This window comes from Cnephaeus nilssonii, assembly GCF_951640355.1.
Source record: "Cnephaeus nilssonii genome assembly, chromosome: 15".
Classification (NCBI taxonomy): Eukaryota; Metazoa; Chordata; class Mammalia; order Chiroptera; family Vespertilionidae; genus Cnephaeus; species Cnephaeus nilssonii.
The window spans coordinates 34,234,451-34,243,097 of record NC_137086.1 but is presented as its reverse complement, the minus strand read 5'-3'; positions in this window follow the sequence as shown (position 1 = coordinate 34,243,097).

Below are 8,647 nucleotides of genomic sequence, written 5' to 3'. Positions count from 1 at the left end.
GTCATAGAGCATTTATCCACTTCCTTGTCCCCCTTGTGCAGACTGCATGGTCCTTTTCTTCTCTCAATCTCCCTGTCTGTCTGCCTCCTTGTCCTCCATTCCTTTTATTTGGCTAATGCTCTGTGCCTAATCACTTTAGCCAGCACTGGCATTATAGAGATGTCTGCAATCCAACCCAGGTCTGATTATGAGCTTCAGCAGCCTGAGGCTACTTTAAGAATGTGTTGATTGGTGGGGGTGGGGAGCCCCCAGAGGGGGCCAGCGTTTTTGGCTGATGGAGCTGCCCACATGTGTGTCTGGGCACTGCAAGAGAGCGCAGGCTGGTTGGGTTTCGGTTCTCTCCTTGATCAGGCTCCTGGTGGGGTGTTTATCCTGGCTGGGTATCCAAGTCCTTCCATTGTATTAGGCTTCATGAAAGCGAGGCCGAAAACAATCCCGCAAGTGTGGCTAGTGCTATAGCCACAGCAAAGTGTGCCCTGTATTTCTCCTCATTCTCTGTTCCAGCTCATTTCAACTTTGTACTGGGAGTGTAAAGGCACTGCCACGTGCTACTCTGGTTTGCAAACATTATACTCATTTCCCTGTCTAGGATATTAATTCAGAAATATTTATCAAGTGATTTCAGGATTTGGGGCAATTTTGAAAGCATTCAGTTCAGATTCCAAGAAGGATACCATGGGTTTAAAGGAAATTAGCTACCTCTCTCTTTCCCTCCATTTTCTCAAAAGCACCCTATATATTTCTTTAGAGCATTTTGCTTTCTTGTCATTATTTCCTTGATTATTTACAGTCATTCTCTCTATGTCTGTCTTCACTATAGACTGTAAAAATCTCCATCTGGACAAGGTCCCTGAGTGCTGTCTTCACCATTGTATTGCCAGGGGGCAGGAACACTAAGTTCTTTACTATTTATTGACTGGTAAATTTTGATTGACAAAATGCCAATCCTACTTGGAAGGTGTAATTATGTTTTTGGAAATTTGTACACAGCAAGGATGAATACTCATAGGGTTACCCATAGTTATGTGTGTGGAAATGGGATCCTTGGGATCAAGCTAAAATGAGCCCATGTATGTCACTTAAAGCCTTAAAGTGGTTCTTTCTTGTGTTCCTTGAAAAGATCTGAGATAAGTTTACTGGGGTCACCATCTCCTGGGAAGCCAGTGTGAAATGAAATTACTTTGGGTTGTGTAAATTGTGAAGAGACATGTCCCCATGTGTGTGGTATTGTGGTGCACAGTTCTTTGCTAAAATCTGGGGCTCAGGGAATCAGACTTCCTGGACTTAAATCCTGGTCTTACCAGTGTCTAGGTTCCACATGCATGCTGTATGGCCTTCAGCACAATATTTGCCATTTCTTTGCCTTAATCTGTTCATCAGTACAAGGGGATACTAATAGTCTTTACCTCATAGAATTGTTTTAGGATTAAATGAGATAATTTATGTAAAATACTGAGGTCAATGACTAGCTCAGAGTAAACAGAATGAAGGGCAGCTATTGCTATTATTTTCATAAATATGTAATGGGAGTGTCTTTGCATGGTGAGTTTTAAAAAAAGAGAAGGATGGGCTTTTTGGGAGGAGGGGATGAAAATGGAAGTGGGATCTGATGTAAGTAGAAATAGTGCTGATAGCCCAGGATGCATCTCTTTAGGGATGAAGAGAAAGATGGGGCAATTTGAAGAAGATAGTTATACTGTCAAGGGTGTGTGGCATTGGGATGACAGAATAATATAATGGGAGAGGCATTCAATTATTGACTAGGAGTGTCAATGGAGTTGACTCATTTGGCATCTGGTTGCTTTCAACCATGCTCACCTGGCATCAGCACAGCTGGCCATTTCAGTCCAGCAATTCGGCCTAACCAACATCCAGGGAGAGCTGGTGGCTTGCCTTTGTGAGCCCCAAACTCCAAATCATCATCTGTCCTGGTTGGCTATTGGGATCGAGCACTTCCAACAGCAGCATCTGCCAGTCCTCACCAGGGCAGTTATTGGGGTCAGAAATTGCATTGCCCAGCAATTACCAAATGTTTCTGATTTCAGAGTCCAGTAAGACAAACTGATCAAAAACTAAATTGTCTTTTTCTCAGAGAAAATGCAAATGACTTGCCATAGAGCCACTGTGATTCGGCGTTGTCATCACCCCCCACCCCCAGACTCATGCCATATAGTGGGGTTGAAATATATTGTTGGAAGGAAAAAGCCAGCTGGCCCATACCTGTCCCAGTCTTCCCCTCAACTTGGCCCATGATGAAGTTTCTGGCCAATCCAGGATTGTTTTCCCCCCCCCCCCACTTTCTTTTTAATTTCTTTAAAATGAAGGACTCAATTTTAATTGACCAGGGTATAATATTATTATATCGGAAAGTAATATATTACAGATATTACTGTGAAGTATTTTTCCATCCCAAACAACTTTTCACATGAATTGGCTTATTTGATCTTTTTAACAACCCTGTGAGGTAAGTCGGGTGGATAAGGTATTATTAATTTCATTTTGAACATGGAACCTCAAGGAGAGGAAGTGATTACGTATCCAAAGACATTCATGAGCTTAACTGGTAACATAGCTAATGCATAGCAGTTGCATTGTACCAGGTACTAGTATCAATATTCATTTAATCTTCACAGTGGCCCGGTGAAGAAGGCACCGTGTATCCCCGTTACACAGATGAGGAAATGGAGGCATAGGAAGATGAAATCAGTTGCCCAAGATTACAGCTGGTAAGTGGTGGAGCTGAGATAACTACCCAGGTATCTTGGCTCCAGAGTCTAGGTACTTAACTACTGTGTTGGACAAGACAGTGCTTGGTCCCAGGGATTCACAGGCAATTATTGTTCCGGTTACTGCCTCCCTTCACAGTTCCCTGTCTTCTTTAAGGATCTCCCAATCTTAAATGAAAGACACATGTTCTAAAATGTGACAAGACCAGAGACTTAAAAAAATTCTGTTCATTTGTTTATTATAAAAGCCAGATCAGTAGTTGGAGAAGAAAATAGGGACCACTTTCAATATGATAATGCGATGATTGATCGGAGGGTCTGAGGAGGGAAAATGCTGCTGGCACTGTTCTCACTTTCTTGGTTATTGCCAAGGACTCCTGTTGGCTTCTCATTTTGTGCAGATTAATTTTGTCTAGGTAGGAGGAGGCATATCAGTGCTGAAGTCAGCCTCACTGTGGAGGAGGGTTCCATGTCGGTTGCATTTTCTTTCTTTGTGAACTTCAGAGAAGTGTTGACAGCAACCAGAGTTGAGATCTTGCAGGTAAGGGTTTTAGCCCTGGGAGAGCCTGCTTTTCTGGTGAGCTCTTAGGTTTGTTGGGTGTAGAATTCATGTGAAAACTATTCACATTCTGAAAGATATTTTAAAACCTTGACTTCTCTTTATGGACTGTAGGTGATTTCGGTGCTAATAGTTTAGAACATGCTGCTCAGAAACTAGGTCCTTGTAGCCAAGGGTCAAAAAGGCACACCTCAGGATTATTTTGAGACACAGAGAAGGCACCGAGAAGGAGGTTGCTGACTTTTTTGGTTCTTTGAACCACCAACTTTTTTGTTGATTGAAATGATTCATTTGTTACTATCAGTGTTTGATTTGGAGAAAATACCATTTTCGAAGTGGCCGAATTTCTCCCATGGAAAGGATTGGTTTTTGTTGAGTGGGAGTGGGGTGGAGAAGTGAGTAGGGCTTTGCAAGGCTCCCAGATGCTCACAAGTTTGTGTCTTGCCTGACTTCACATGCAGCAGGGTAACTAACTCCGATAACTCCGTGGGGGCCTCACCTGGGTTTCCTGTACGGTGTCTAATTTTCTTCCTGTCTGAGTTATTATGTAATCACATTATGTTGTCAAAACTTGGACAGTGGGGGAAAGTAAGGTAATAGAGAGAGACCCAAATTCCCTGGGCACTTCTGCTTAACATGACTTTTATGACCTTTGGCATAAGTATTAACCCGAGAATGCCAGCTTTGTCATGTCTGCTAGCATGTGTGCATGAGTGGACAGGGTGAGACGGTGACATCAGGTATGTCGTGGCACAATGCCAAAACAGACCATTGAAAAATGAAAGTGTTTGCCAGACTATTAAACAAAAAAAATTGAAAAATAATAATGTTTGCCAGTTTATTAAACAAAAAAATTGTGTTGCTTAAGAGAATTTTGCTGTTGGAAAATTGGAATTGATGTTCATGGATTTGTGAGCAGTAAGTGTTGTGTGCTAATAAATATAAAGAAGGGGTATGTATTCATGTGTTGACACTGCCTGGGCTTCATTATAAACACTGTCCTCCACACAGGCTATTATATTTATTTAATTTGTATTAACTTACAATATAGTAAAAATAAAAATAATGTAGCAATAACATTAAGTGAATTCGGAGAAAGACAAAAAGAAGAAAAAGTCTAGCAATCACACCATTCTGATGTCATAACTTTTTCATGTTTGAGTTTTCCCTTTTTGCTGTTGGCTGACATGTTTCTACCCAGTTGGAATCCTAGTTACACAGACTTTTAATTTATGCAGTAGCATTTGCAAACTAGAAGCAGCTTCTGTAGTAGGTCCACCGATGGGTGAACAAGGAGGGGCATTCAAGATCTGGCCTGATCTCCTTGTTCTATAGGTGAAATGGCGGAAGTACAAAAAAGTGTGGATTTGCCCAGAGGGCAAAGATTGGCAGTAGCTGAGCTGAGAATTTTCCCAATATAGTGCTGCTTCTGACCGCTCCATGATCTCTCTCTAACTTTGTCCTGAGACTTGCCTCCAACACCACATATCTCTTCAACTTGGCTTTTTAATATATGAATGTATACAGGATGGGGCAAAAGTTTACAGTTGTGAGTACGTAAAACAGTTTATTCTTGTATTATTATTTATTATTTTCCATATGAACAACTGTAAACCTACATATGTATATTTGTATGTGTGTATATATACATGTAAATATCTATTTATATTTATAGACATGAATTACTGTGTAATATATAAAAAAGCTTAATGAAGGCAAACTATATATATAAAAGGCTAAGTGACTGACCTTCCGACCATCCGACCTGCCGGTAGATATGATGTGCACTGACCACCAGGGGGCAGACACTCAACGCAGGAGCTGCCGAGCTGCGGTCGCTTGGCAGCAGTGATTCTTGGGTGATGCATCCTGGAATCAGAGAGGAGGGAGCCCGATTCCTTGCGATTCCTCTTGCATTCTGGGACCCCTCGGGGGGATGTCAGAGAGCCGGTTTTGGCTGATTCCTGCAGGTCGAGGGACCCCACCTGCTGGAGGGACCCTGCTCACTCTGCAGACACCCTTTGAGCCGTGGCACCAGTGGCACCAGCCCAGGTGCAGCTGGCTGGGAGGGACCACGAGAGGTTGACTCCAGGGCGTGTCCGGCCCATTTCACCCAGTCTGGTCCACCGACCACCCAGGACCACCTGCATTAGTTCCTGCACTGGAGGGACTAATTAATTTCCTTTCAATGTGCACAAATTCATGCACCAGGACACTAGTAATTTTATAAACAATTAAGAAATTTGAAAGGATTTGAAAAGGTAATCATGGGACTATGGAATTTGACATTTTCTCACATAACAAGTTTTCTAAAAAATTTTTTTGCAAAGATTTTTATGCTATGTACTTTTAGATTATTTATGATGGAGTGCTACTGCTTAGAAATGTGAAAACCTTACTGGCCCTGGGAAGTAAGCCCATAGGAGATGAAAAAAAAAAGACTGAAGCCATAGTGTGAGCTCATTACAATGGACAATTGCTTTCTTACAAACAAAACTGAAGTTTATATAAAACTTATTAAATGGGGAAACAATACATTTGTTTATTTATTTATTTACTTGGCTGTAAGTGGCAATAAAGATTGATTGCCCTTTGGCGTATATGTTCTATTTAAAAAAATTTTTTTTAATCCTGGTCTTTAATTTAGCATTTAGCAGAAGTCTATAGAAATGGTAGTCACCATCTTGGAATGTTTTTAATACATCCAGAGTAAAGTTTTCCTTCTTTTAGGTATAGTTACCTATACTTTTACAAATTAATAACTACAGAGAATTAAGGAGAATAGAAACATCTAGCCAGATTTGCTGGAGAGGTAGATTTGTAGATAACTTTGGGGAGGGGAATTATTTTTCCTAGACTATAAATAGATTTTGATAGTTGAAAATATGTCAAAGGCAGTTTTTTTTTCTAACTTTAAATCAGTTTCCTAAAAGAACACTGCTTATTTTTCTAATAGAATGTGCTCTTTTGAATTTCTTAGTTCAGGAAGAACAATGTTTCTTTAGCACATCAGCACACCCATCACAAAAAATAAGTGCTTAGTAATTATTTATTAAATGAAAGCATTTTCTTCATTCAGTTTCTTTCCTTTATGGTCTGTTTCCCTGTTGGTATTCTCCAGAAACAGGTCTTCCCTGTAGTTTGTATCTGTCAGGTGGTTTGGTTATGCTGCAGTAACAGAAGAGCCCAGACATCTCTGTGACTTTACACTCATACTACATATCCATCAAGGGTCAACTGGGAGGCTCTGCTCATCCAGTCCCTCAGGGATTTAAGCTGATGGAGGTTTCATTACAACATGTCCTCCCACATCTCTGCCATAATGCAGAAAGGACATGGAGAATCACGCAGCTCTGAAATCTACTCTGAAGAGACACTAATCTCTGTGTTGGTTAAGATGAGACATATGGCCACACCTGGACCAAATTTTACCATGCAGTCTGGAAGGAGAATCAGAATAAGTGGGAACAGCCCTGATAACTGCATCGTGATTCTATGGTAATACTGATGATTCAGGTGGACTTTTTTTCCAGAGGAGTTTAAAGTGATTTCAGTGTTTATAACTAATCCACATTTAAGAGAGACAGGTAAGTTGCTGCTCCTCCAGGAGGTAAAGGACATAGGGAGGGAGACTTACTAGTAGTGACCTACTAGAAGCCAGGAAATCGTTAGTAGAAATCCTAACACCTGAACCCTGTCTTCAGAAGCACCTGCATGGCTTTCCTTAGTTTTTCAGGAATAACTCATTTCTTCAAGCATCTTGAATCCAGAGCTCTATGTGGTGTGAGTTTGTAGTTTAAATAGACTTTAGAATGATTGGTCTTTTCTTCTGGAGCAACTCTGGGAGGCTGGATTGTATAGATTAGAAATAGAAAATAAAATTTTGATTAAAGACAGGCAGGTCTGGATTTAAATTGCATTTTTGTCTATTCCCTGTGTGACTTCAGGGAAGTTACTTAACTTGTCTGAGATTTGGTTTGCTCCTCTGAAAAATGAGGATAATATTCCCTCCTCCCCCCGCCCCCCACCCCTTTTCAGGTTGTGGTGGCAAACGAAAGAGGAGAAGTTATGAAATGCATAGCACAGTGCTTGGCACCAGGACCAGTTCTCTAAGTGGGAGCAGTTGTGATCAACATTGCCTGGTTCTTCAGTTTTTTGGTTTCCTACATTTTGAGGATCAGAAAAAGCCCAGGAATATTGGGGCACTGTTCCCAAGTGGGGCCGACATTGTTTCAAGATGAACAATTCGGTTTTTGTTTGTTGTAAGCTACTCAGTTTATTCTGCTAAAGTATTAAGTTCTATTAAGTTCCATCAGACATTTCAGGGCTTTTTTGGGGATTTTGTTTTGTTTTCTCCCCCAATCCTGGACTGCTTTATAGGGCAGCCCAGTAGGCATGGTGTGGGCCAACAGGCACCACGAAATTACTCAACTCTCATAGCAGCTTCTAGAAACTACTTCATCCTAGTTCCCAGAGACCTTTGAATACCCAGGGCCAGGGAGCCTGCCTTTCTGTTATTTGTGGAGCAACTCTTGCCACAGTGATAGCAGAGAGGAGTCACAGCCCTGAGCTGGCTGCCTTGTTGGAAACCATACCTGGGCTCTAAGCGGAAGATGGTCTGGTCTTGCTTTCCCCATTTAATAGGAGGCCAGCGAGGCGCCTCACCTGTGGTGGTGGTTCATGTGGGCGGGACCACATGCTTCTCCGGGATTCCTGGCTGTCTTAGTGCTGATTTCACTTGAAGTTTCTCTTTGCTCCACCTTCAAGGGGAATTGCTGATTGAGGCCTTTTGGACCTAAGTCAGGAGGGTTTGGGGAAAAGAAAACAAAGCATCATTTTGATTCAACAGGTGCTTAGTAAGAAGCTGCTGACTAGGAATCCACCACTTGTTCTGACGATTATAAGCCAAAAAGAGAAAATTCAAGTGGTTTATGAGTGTAGATACCATCTCATTTTTTTAAGGTCCACAAATAAAATCTAATTTTTAAAAGTGTGTGCCTTTCTGTAAAGAGACATAAATGTTGGGTCAAAATCTGAAATGTGCCTAATTCTGCAACTCCAATTTCAAACTAAAACCCCAATTCCTTAGGCTTTATATTAAATACCACCTTCTCCCCAATTTTCCCCTCACACTCGGGTCTCCCTGGCTTCTCTGTTTCCCTCTTTTTGAGATGTTGAGATAGGTTTCTGTATTAGCAAGTCCATTCAAAGCCAGGTAGGTTATGCTTTTCTTTGAGCAGCTTGAATAAATGATAACAAAACATCTTTTCTCAATATGCCCTCCTACATGCCTTCTCTCCCCTGCCCCCTCCCTTTTTTTTAAATATACTAGGAAGAAAAAAAAAAAAAAACTTTCCAAACA